We start from the raw sequence: 12,083 nt of genomic DNA on the forward strand, positions 1-12,083 counted from the left end.
AAGCCTTTTATGTTGGCACTAGTCAAGATTTTATCCCAGTACCTTCTTGCTGTCAAGCAACAGCGCTGTTCAGTTCACCTCTATAGGATATAAGCTTGAAATAGGACTTTTTTGTTAGTTTCGCAGCATCATTGAATTAGTATTTTAAAAAGCTTGAAAAAAGCACAGTTCTGGTGCATTTGCAATGTTCGACTCCTTATTGAATACAACGCTATCACAATTGTGTACTTCGGCACATAGTTTAGCGTGCGCATGTACAAGTTACTGGTACGTTAGTTAACTTAGTAGCCTTGTAGATATCCTTAGTGATAAAGGTAGCTAAGAAGACTTATCTAGCTAGCTAACCGTTGTGAATTACACTAGATAGCTAAAATTAGCTAGGCAGCTAGTTGTGAATTACACTACACAGTGTAAAATACTTAGTTTTGTATTTGGAGTAATAAAATGTAGTTCACAAAACTACAAATATTTTGTTTGCTGAATAGCACAATATGATTTACTATAACTTATTTACGGTGCCAACATAAAGGCTTGTCACTGGAGCTTATAATTCGTAATCCTTAAAAGTGCTATTGGAGCTAGTAACTATCTGGGAGAACCAAAATTTTCATTTTTTTTTACAGTGTATCCTATAATGTCATTAAGTAGGGTAGTCCAATGGTTTGGAGTTATTTACACATAAATTGTCCAAATACTTGTTGAGTCAAAGATTTTTCATTTTTCTGAAGATAAGGTTGTGTGTAAACATTACACACAGTCCTGTCATAAATCTAGTTATTATGTTTTGGGGTTTTACAGTGTTCTGGTTCCAAATGGCTTTTTATAAGTAATTTCTGTTGACAAGAAGTCATTTCCCTTTTTTAAAGGACAGGAAAGAGAACAGAGTGCAACAACTAGACTAGAAGAATTTCTGTCCAGAGTTGAATTCCCATGCCCACCTGCTATGTTGTGTGGAGTCCTCTCCTGTTGAATGAATTCCAAAATTCTTGTGCAAACTAATGCATGCTAAGGATGGTGATAGGCAGACTGGATACGTAATAAAGATACGTATCCATTTGTTTCAGAAGAAATCATTACTGACCATCGCTCATTGCTGACAGTGAGGAAGGTAAGATATTCTCACTTGAACACTGTTTTCATTTTGTAGTTCACTGATGTATGTCTCCTCCCACACTTTTATATATGCACTCAAATATATATATATGTGACTTTATTTGTTTCTATTGCTTAAATATAGGATCTGCAGAAATCCTGCCGTCACTATTATCTGTGCCAACTGTATCGCATTTCAGCCATAAACCTTATGCTAACCAATGCTGAACAATCCCTTTCTCTTTTGGTAGTAGATGTACATGTCACATAACAAGGATATAGGCCCATTCAGAGGTACCATCTGCCCAAAATCTTCCTGTGATGAAAAAAACTCCTCTTACAGTATGGGATTTTGTGGTTTATGAAGAGGGAACCTGAGTACAGTTAACCTGACAGGTGGTTACTTTCTTAGCACTTCTCATGGAATAATACTGTTTTGATTGGCTCCTGGCCCGGTGTTGATCTCTGTACCGCGGAACCAGATTCAGACAAGGGGAATTCCATAGTCCTGCTCCATATCTTCCTGTATCCGTGGCAATTCCTAATCATTATGGCATAATCATACATATCCATCTGCTGGCTGGTCGGTAGATGTCCCTCACATATCAGTGACGTGCATGAAATGCGCAGAGCAAGTTCAGTCAGGAAACTATTGCTGCAGCCGACCATTGGTCAGCCTCAGCAACCACATGTTCTCATACTCAACCAATCACATACGCACATCACTGAATGTTCTCATACTCAAACAGTCACATACACACATTGTTATATGTTCTCATAGTCAACCTATCACATGCTCTTATCACTAATAGAGTGCCTTTTTTAAACTGACAGTCAGACCTCTGTTCATTGCCTGTTCTGTTTTTTGCATGTTACAATTGCTGCAGATCACAGAATTGTGCTCACCCACTACCACCCCAGCTTCCACCTGTTGTTTGGATCTGCTTGTACTATAGGTACTGGGGGGGTTTGGTATTTTTTCAGTTTAGTAGGGGATCCCTGTAGGGTATTCAGTTATGTATTGTGATCCCTGTTGGATAGGTTAATACATGATGGTGCATTCACGGATGTACTCAAAGCAGATCCATTCAGCGCAAAATTATAATAATTACTTAGCATATTCATTAATATATTTAATCTAAATATGAGTTGCCTGGACTGAAATTTACCTTGTCCTGTTCTGCTGTGATAACGGTACATTCCAAACTCAAGTAGAACACCTGGACTGGTCGCTGTCCTCATCTGTTTCCAGTGTCAAGGAGTTAAATGGGCAGGATCAAATGATCAAAAGGGATGTCTGTATTGTTCTTCTGAATGTCCATCCTTACTGCTTGTGCTCTTATTTAACCTTACCTTAAGAAAACCAAGGAAGAGTTCCCCAGAAGCAGTTTCTTTTTTGCATTTTTTCTGTTTCTTCATTTTCTTCCCAAAGTGGATTGTCCAGTTGTATATATCCTCATTACTTTATCAAGACAGACAAACAAATGCTCCCAATTGTGCTCGAGCCAATTGTGTGTTACCTTGTGGGGCTGCCGGCCATAGTTGGCACTGGCATGCCATGGTCTTGATTCGATACCAGGCCATTGGACTCCTCAATGTACTAGAACAGAGCCTTAGCAGATAACACACCATAGGGCACATCTATCCACTAGATCAGTGCCTATATGGCTATCTATCCACTAGATCAAACTATAGGGCCCCTCCATGCACTAGGACAGTGCCTTAACAGGAAGAACCAGAAGCCATTTCTCTACTGGGGATGTTCCATTCCTTAAGTTGGGAGAATACTTGCTGTGGAAATGAGCTTCGGCTAGTTCATATGAACTAAATGATGTAAAATGATGCGTTTTGGGAGAAAACAAAACTCTGTACTGACTTCGGCACACCAGCGTAAATGAGGAGATTGCTTACAATTGGTCTAAATTATCACATGGGTGGCTGCGTTAGTTGATACATACATCAGGATCTTTGAATTCTTTAGCTGAGTAGTAATAACGATATAGCTATATCTGTAATAAATTATGCTCCTTTACCACACACATTGATGTTTTCTGTGTTTGGTGTGGCAAACGTATTTCTGTGTTTTCTGTGGTTATCAGAACCACAGAATCTGAATGTGCACCCCCCACTGGCATGGAGTATCACTAAACGAACGATTTGAAGCTGCAGTGAGTATACACTTGTTCATATACAGCTCCGTGTTCAGATGTGGTTCCGTTTTTTGGCCGAGTTTGCCTTATTATCAAGTATACTGCCTGCTTTAGTCTCACACAAACTCAGAATGAGTTAGCAAAGTCACAAGTCACCCAGTTGAATTCGGTTTTAAGTGATGTGGGCCGTCTTCAGTCCTGTTAAAATGCTAATGACATAGCGCTAACTTTCCAGACCTGCGAATTGATGGCTATCAGGTCGCTGTTGGCACGTTGTAATCTGCACTTTCCCGTCAAGTGGCACATAAGGTAAAGCTGCCTGATTGGACCTTTGCCCAAAAACAGCCTGACTTGTGGATATTATTCATTAGGGTGAAGTACATGAAGATGTCTACTGAAGACTCGTGGACTGGTCGTTCATCACAGCGTGCGGCACGTTACACCTGATCATTCAGTCCCATGGGCCTGCCATCAAATCTACATGAGAAGAATGATATTAACACTAATATTAATGCTGGAATTATTAGGCCTGTACTTTATCTACAGCCGAGAGCTGGACTTACAACCCTTCCCAGAACCTCTTTCTTACTGATCCAGGTGCTTCAGCTACTTCTCAGAGTTTCATCTGTTACTGTCCACCTGACTGGCTCTCAGGTGCCTGCTCAGGGTTCATGATTCTTGATTTTTTTAGTTTTTTCTTGAGACAATAGAATCTGGTCGACTGCCAGCCACCCTGCTACATTGGATGATTATTGGATGTTTCCAAACACCTGAGAATCAGGAGTCATCTGCTTGATAAAAAAGAGGCTATATAAGCTGAATGTGTGTCATATCATATTTATTTTTTTATTTTCCCCTTAAACTTATTAACATGGTGCAGGTTTGGCTGGTTATCCTTTACTCTGTCTTTGAATTATTCATTATCTACCAAATGGTTGAGTTTAGTGGCCATGTGACCGCACATTCAGCAATTACGTCAGTCAGTTTTTAACTTGATCCGTTAAATAATTTTGTAGCCTCTTTTTATTCAGTTGTTTGCAATATAGCACAATAAGCAGAATGGGAACATGGGATTTTCTATTCTTCATGACATTTCTGACATAATTTTCTGGCACAGCTATTTCTGACATAATGTGGCTTAAGAGTAAGGTAAATAATCCCTCTAAACATGAAGAGCACCTAATTAAGAAAAATTAACAGCTTTTTAAAATTCTGGAATTGCAATTGTGGTTGATTTGTAGTTGGAACAAAAACCAACATAAACAGAGGGTCCCAAGGACCAAGTTTGAATACCTAGGTTATAAACCTCTTAGCATTACTAAGAATATGAACACTGCTCAAAAAGGAATGTGCTACAAAATTTCATATTTTTTCAGCAAGGGACATACTCACTGAATCTCACATTTATGGTGGTGAGCAGAAGCACAAATTAACCATTACTCACAAAATGAGTAATTATGAGCAAATGCCTTTAATCTAACGTGTCTTCTGCATTTAATGACATTCAGGAATTAGGAATTAAGATAATTTTCACGGATTTAAAAAAAAAAAAAAAAAACCTTAAAGCTGCTCCAAACCATTGCTTCTGAACAGGAAATGGTTGTGTGAATGCAGTATTCATGTAGGCCCTCTCTGTAATACAGACAGGTGTGAATGGCCTCTCTGTGATACAGACAGGCGTGATCGCGGTATTCATGGCGCCTGTCTGTGATACAGACAGGCGTGGTCGCGGTATTCGCGTAGGCCTCTTTTCTCTGTGATACAGACAGAGACTCTTTCCTGTCTTAACTGGAGACACATGCGCAGCAGAAAATATGCAGACATTAAAATTCACACTTATAAGGCAAGGATGTAGCTGTGCTCTGACGAGCATTATAGCAGGTGCTGTAACTAGACAAGGTTGCGTAGTGGTGGCGTGTGGTATAGCAACCCTGGTTGTCTCCTTTTACTTACCGCCTGCCGGGCAGCTGGGGGGGGGAGGGGGGAGCAGCAGCGCATGTGAGCGAGCAAGAGGGGGGAGGGAGAGAGGGGGAGGAATAGCAGAACTAGGAGGAGCCTTAAAAGTGTATTGACGTCAGGTTTTTCCCTCCCACTCTGTTTCCGTCTTTATTAAAGGTCTTCACTCTTTCCTCTCTCACTCTCACAAAGGCAGAGGTACTCAGGTGTTTACACTCAGTTAAATCTGAAGAAAAAGCACAGGCTGTGCTATATAGGCTGTGCGCATTGCTTTTTATATGTAATTAAGTGAATATGCAAAAAACATTTTCACAATCGCTTTAGAAGTCCTGGTACAATACTACGACTGTGAAAGATAATTTAGTTGGTTTTTTTTTAAATATAGTTTTCCCTTTGATTTTGTTTTTAATTTGTTTTGGTGACCATTTGTTTTTAAGTCAGTTGTCAGTTTTTAAGTCAGTTGTCAGTGTCGCTTTCTGCCTTTTCAAAATGGCTGCCAGTTCCCTGGAGTAAACGTTATCACATACATCTATCAGAGGAAAGGGGTAAGTGATTTAAAGTAATTAAATATATGTCTGTCACCATATCTGAAACTATGTTTTCATTTTGGTGCTGTTTTTATTTTTACCTATATTTGTCGTGAAGGTGCGTGCTGTGTGTTCATATGCTCTTTGACAGCGTTTTCGTGTTGGGGTCTTTATTACATTCAATTTTGCATTCAGAAAGTAATATATCTTTTGTGGTCAGTACATCTCTGTTACCTTCTCTGTTACCTGTTACCTTACCGCCATCTTTCTGGTCAGATCTACTCACTGCCATATGCAGCTCTATGTCTGACATCCTCTCACTCTATCTGGCCTCATCCATGTTCTCTCGTATCTCTTATTCTGGTCTGCCAGTCTATAGTGTCTTTTCCACTGTAGGGCTGAACGGTTTCCAATGGTGTTTCTACCTGGAAACGGTTTGGCGCGGAACACTTACAAACCATGCCCAGCACGATTTTCTCGGCACGGTTAGACAACCGTACTCAGTGCAGCAGAACCGTTCGGGTGGGCGGGCTTAATGACGTAGGTATTCACTGATTGGTTTCAAATTTACGTCAGTTTTGTGACTGGGCACTGATCCACTGCGTCACTTGCTGTCGTCACTAGTTTTTCTTAGATATGTCCTAGTCCTGGTTTTAGCAGCCCGACAGATGGAAACAGAAACGGTAACCGTTCCCATGAGTACCGAGCAGCTCGGAACGGCACGGAGCGCCCCTGGTAACCGTTCGGCCCTACAGTAAAAAAGAGGCTTAAGCGTGTGTATCTGAGGCTGAATGTACCAGACTGCAGTCCCTCATCACTGACTCTGTGGCTGGATTTGAGCAGGATCTTAGTGATATCTTTCTATTAGAGGCCTGACAGGGTACAGGAGCCGTATATAATGGTGACGTCCTGGTGCCAGTGCCTGTACCATGATACCCAGTGAATTGCATTATACCCACTTCTTAAAATTGACTTACTTACAGGGATGAAGGCGCACTGTCCCATAAGCAGGGAATCTCACATTACCATTGATTCCAGATAGGAACAACCATGTTTAAACCCTGTGTTACAGACATACAGCTTTAACACAGCAGTTATGTGCATTAATAAATCTTTTACACATGACGTGGGGTTTTGTCAGTTGAGAAGTAGCTGTTAGAGTATAGTACAGAAATACCATTGACTGTCCACTAAGCTCAGAGATCTAGACCATGATTTTCCTCTCTTCAGTTAAAGGCAGAGCAGTCAGCTGGAAATGTGCACATGGTAAACATAAGACAGGGTGTTACGCTGAAGCTGGGCAGTATAGCATAAAATAGCAGGCCAGGGTCAGAGAGAGAGTCACTAAGCGAGGTTGCGTAGTGGTGGCGTGTGGTATAGCAGCACTGTATGTCTCCCAGTACATACCGCATGCGAGTCAGCTGATGGGGGGAGGGGGCGCATGGATCGCTGGCGAGAGATAGGAAACAGAGGGGGAGGGGGACTAGCAGAAAGAGGTGGAGCTTTCTGTGCCTGTTTCTGTTCCTCTCCATTTCTCTTGTTTTTAAGTCTTCTCTCGTCTGTACCCAACAGCAGGGAGGCAAAGGCTTAAAGAAACAATCACACATTACATTACATTTATTTGGCAGACGCTTTTATCCAAAGCAATGTACAAAAAGTGCATTTCATGGTCATAGACAACTACTAAACACAGGTTCAGTAAGATACAATACTTATTTTGTACAGCTACTTCTAGCCAAGAATACAGTTTAGTTCACACAGTGAACACTATTCAGACCTAACCTCTGCAAAGCCAACTAGGCAGAAGAATAAGCTACAGTATTAGGACAAATACAAATTACCAAAAAGTGCTGGGATGGCATATAACTCAAGAGAATGTAGCCTAAGCTTTAGTGTAGCTCTTGATTAATAGAACTACATGTACAAATGTTAAGGGTTTTAATGTATGTATATTAGATTTAGGAGCGGTTATTACGATACTGCTATTGTTAATGGTTTTTTTACTTTTATTTTACTGTCCTCGAGGTTGTGTGCAGATATTCTGGCAACCATTTTGTTTGTAACTCAGTCATCAGTCATTCTTTCCTGCCGTCATAAAATGGCTGCCAGATGCGTGGCGTAACCTTTGATTCTAATACGCGTTTCTGTCGAAATAAGTGCAGAGAAGTAAGTCATTTTCAAAGAATTTACTATAGATGTTTACTTGCAGTTATGTCTGAAAACATATTCTTTGTTTGTTTTATAGCTATTTATTAAAGAGGCTGTGTCCAAGGCTGCTAAGGTGTGGCATTTCTTGAAACGCTGGTTGACATTTTTAGGCTTGCTTGATATTTAAGAACAGCCTTGCCTTAAATTAATCATATAGTACTATTTCTTTGAATAAGTAGTTTATTTTATTTTTTGGGGTCAGTATGTGCCAGTGAACTTCTCAGGGCGTGCATACCGCCATATTTCAGGCCGGATCCACTCACCGCCGTGTGAAGCACTACATCTGTTGGGTATCCTTTGTGCGTGTCTAGCTGACACCATGAGTATCAGCATAAGTTCTGCACCTGGACTGTCCAATGTTATCGCATCATTCTTCATTTAGATGCCTGAGCATTATTGACACCCAGGTCCTTCTTGGTTTTATCTGTATCAGTGATTCTTTAAATTGGAACATTTTCCTTGCCACTGTCACCCTTGGCTTCCTCGTGGGGACCTGGTCCCAGAATGGTTAATTCAAATTTATTTGTATCGCGCTTTTTACAGAGAACTGTCACAAAGACGCTTTACAGAGTAGCAAGGCAAGAAACAGAGAAAAAATAGCAAACAGAGCAAACACCAGCCGTGAACCCCCAAATAGCAAGTACATAAGGTAAAAACTCCCAGTGGGTAGAAAACCCTCAAACGGTGGCGAGAAAAAATTCCCGAATAGGAAGAAATCTCGAGAGGAACCTGGCTATAGAGGGGGAGCCCATCCTCCAATGGCCAGACTGGTGTAAATTAGCAGTAGAATGGAATGTGGCAGAAATGCTACAAGGGATCTATCACAGCAAATAGAAGGGGTTAAGCAGGTTACAGCTGAAGTGGAAGTTAACAGGAATAATAGAAGGCAAATGGTACAGTTCAGTATAGTGCAGTTTTAGAGGAGCTCCAGGATTTTGGGTAATGTAGTTGCAGTGGACTGCATGTCTTCCAGTGGGAGTACATCAAGACTGTTTCACATAAAATGTATAAGATCTGTTTAAGAACCTGTGCCAAACTAGGTTTGGGCAGTGTATCTCCCTTTGAACCACCTTATCAATGGATTAACAGTTCTTCCACCTGGTCAATACTCGGACTTACTATTCAATTTGTAAGTCATTTTGTGAGGGTTTCTTGAATATTGGCACTGCTATTCTGCTCCACAAACTTTTGAATGTATCACTTTCATCAGGTAATAAACCATTTCTCACCTGCTTTTACTGTTCATTGGATGTGGTTATACAGAATCGTCCTGACAACTTGTTCAGTATGCAGTAGTGCATCTTTGAGGAACCCAAACAAGGTTTGCAGGGATGGCTACTGTAATGAGGAGAGCCATATCAAAGTCGTACCTGGTCCTTAGTTTTGGGAAGGTGCCAAAGGATACTTCCCAGTTTCCAGGAATGCCTAAACTTTTTTGAGATATTTGTGCTTTCACCAAATGCAACCAATGCCACTTAGCTTTCAGTGGTTCTAATCTTCATTTTGTTCATACTAATGATGTAAAAAATGATAGTCAAATTAACTGTGACAAGTATTTTGTAATTAACAATGACAATGAACGTGATCATCAGAGTGCTAATTACCTGTATATTATCCCATTTTAATTCATCTGCATTTCCATGCTGGTGGTATTAGTGCTTATCTGTAATACAAAGAGTTCAGTGATGCCTCAGATTATTTGTTCTGTATTTGTCTCTTTCTTGCTTATAACCTATTAAGGCCATCTGTCTGTCCTGTTTGGGTATGCTATTGAATAGCGTTGTTGTGCATTTATTGCTCAAACACGAGGCGTTTATATTCTGACACGTCTCTGAAAAAGAATTGGTCCCGATCTTAAATACACTTGGGGACAAGGAGTTAGAAGCTGTCAATCAGAAAGGTCTGTGAAATCCACAAAAGAACATGAGAGGGGTCATATTATATACAGAAATATATTGTAGTACAGCTGATTTGTCAAATAGGAAAATGTTTAACTTGCAGTAGAATTCACTGTATGGATAATTCTGCATGGAGAGCATCAATTTATTATATATGGATGTTAAACTACAACATAATTTAATAAGGCTTATGTAACCCATTTGGCTGTAGATGGTACTGACTAAATGTATATGGTATAAATGGTATCCTTTGACTTACTGTATCTTTTTTGATAGTATTAGTATGCTGATGTACAATAATGGGTTGACCCAACTAGCCAATCAGAATTATTATTTCTTGTGATATCAGACTACCAGCACAGCAACACACTTGTAAGCAGAGTTAATCATTTGGCTGATTTTTTGGTTTTCATTTTAATTTATGTTTTTTCCGATCCCAAGAGCCATGCATGTAAGCACAGTAAACTGTACCTCCTTGCTGAGTTTGCATATAAGTGCACATCCCTGCAGAATCATCAGCCACCTTATTTCATGCAAATAACAGGGAAAGCTAGTGGCAGATGTGTAAATTGACCATTTGATTTGTGCATGGGAGCGGCATTTTCCTGTCAAAGCAGCATGATTAGCTAATAGTGTGTCATATCTTACGAAGACTATGTAAGATTTTGGCACATTTTAGGTGTGTATTTTATTATGATTATTTTGTGTGTGTGTTGGATGTGTTGGGTGTACTGGGGTTTTTGTAGAGCACTCATACATATTAGTGTATTTTTTAGGAATTGATGAGGAAAGGGGAGTTTTGTTTACTTTTGTTAAATCTGCAAATGCCTTTGTCTATAGTTGTAATCATCTCTACAGGAACTCAGACTTTGCTGCAGTATAGTCAGAGGTAACGTTTTTTTTGGAAATCTGAGGGAGTGGTAGCTATAACTGAAATGTCACATCCATTGTCATCTGCACCTTTTTGCTGTTTTTTCCAGTCACTTTCTCCAAATTACCTGGTACACAACCCACAATACTAATCACAGGCACTGTGCAATCAGGCACAAGTAATCAGGTTAACGGTGTCTTCGCCCTGAGACTCACTGAGGTTCTCCATTTGGCCTGGTTCTTTTTCCCTTTTTCTCCTTTCTTACTCTTTCTTTGCCTGCTTGTAGGGTCTCATTGTTCCGACTGCACACAGTGAAATATCCAGTGAGCCAAATCGACTCTTACATAGTATGCATGGTCTGTATATGTATACTCTTCTAGAGTTGAATTAACACTGGGCATTTCCCTGGGCAGAAGTTCATCTTATCTGTTCGTCCCACCCCTCCTGTGGGAATTGGAATGCATTTCTACAACCAGCCGACTCTTTTCCATTGGCCACTGCTGCGATCCTCTCTGTCCTCACTGCTGTCACTCTTTTACACGAGAGCCCAGCACACGTTCACTTCTGTCACCCCTTCACTTGCCAGTTTATTCCCTAGAAGGGCAGGAAACCCAACAATGGCCTCATGGACCCACCTCAAAATCACATGCTTTAGGACATTTAGGACAGTGTGGTGTAGACACACTGCTCAGATCAACAGGAAATCGCTGCATTAGTGCTGTGCTTGCCACGGTGTTACGTCACTGTAACACACCGTTATTGTTCATTTTCCTTGATTGACAAGTGCGCCAGTGATCTGCATGATCCATTGGCAGGTAAATACAGCTTCTTTCTTCTCATCATGTTAGGGAGATTAAACAATAAAAATATCTGTTTTAATTGCCAAGAGCACTTAATGAAAATGTACACTGCCCTGTTAACCACCACATTAGGTTTCAGCACAACCTGCAATAAAGGCCATCTAGACAAACCTGTGCTTCAAGATCATTTAAATAGCTAAATCTGTGCATTCATTTTCCATGAATATTCTCTAAGTGAGAGAGCGAAGAGTACATGTATCCGCAATTTTAAATAATGTTGATGCGATGAAAACTGCTTTACTTGAGATGTCGCATTATTTGGGAATCAAATTCTTAGACATCACACATTTGCTTGCGTGGCCTGAAATGAAGACCAATCCACAACATCAACACTTGGCACAAGTTTTTTGTTTTTATTTTATTTTATTTTATTAATTTTTTATTTTTTTGAGTGTTCCTGACACCAACTCTTAACGCTGGCATTCATCTCTTGATCAGGACACGTGAAGTGCTTGTATTCATTTAATAACATCAACATTGAAGCTCTCCGGATGCAATTTTAGTTAGTTTTTTACTTTTAT

The 12,083-nt window shown here is 40.2% G+C and overlaps 1 protein-coding gene across 3 annotated transcripts in view; it reads left to right on the forward strand.

Annotated features, from left to right (window-relative positions):
* LOC135243580 (activating transcription factor 7-interacting protein 1-like) overlaps positions 1-12,083 on the forward strand; it is a 52,044-nt gene that overhangs the window by 953 nt on the left and 39,008 nt on the right. Inside the window, exon 2 of one of the 3 annotated variants that reach the window (XM_064315518.1) lies at positions 1,065-1,108. The gene's annotated coding sequence lies outside the window, so the exon portion shown is untranslated. Of the gene's footprint in view, positions 1-1,064; positions 1,109-5,375; positions 5,744-12,083 lie in introns of those variants that run through there. The other 2 variants (XM_064315519.1, XM_064315517.1) reach the window with 2 other exon arrangements.

The sequence above is a fragment of the Anguilla rostrata genome, chromosome 17 (assembly GCF_018555375.3).
Source record: "Anguilla rostrata isolate EN2019 chromosome 17, ASM1855537v3, whole genome shotgun sequence".
In the NCBI taxonomy this organism is placed as follows: domain Eukaryota; kingdom Metazoa; phylum Chordata; class Actinopteri; order Anguilliformes; family Anguillidae; genus Anguilla; species Anguilla rostrata.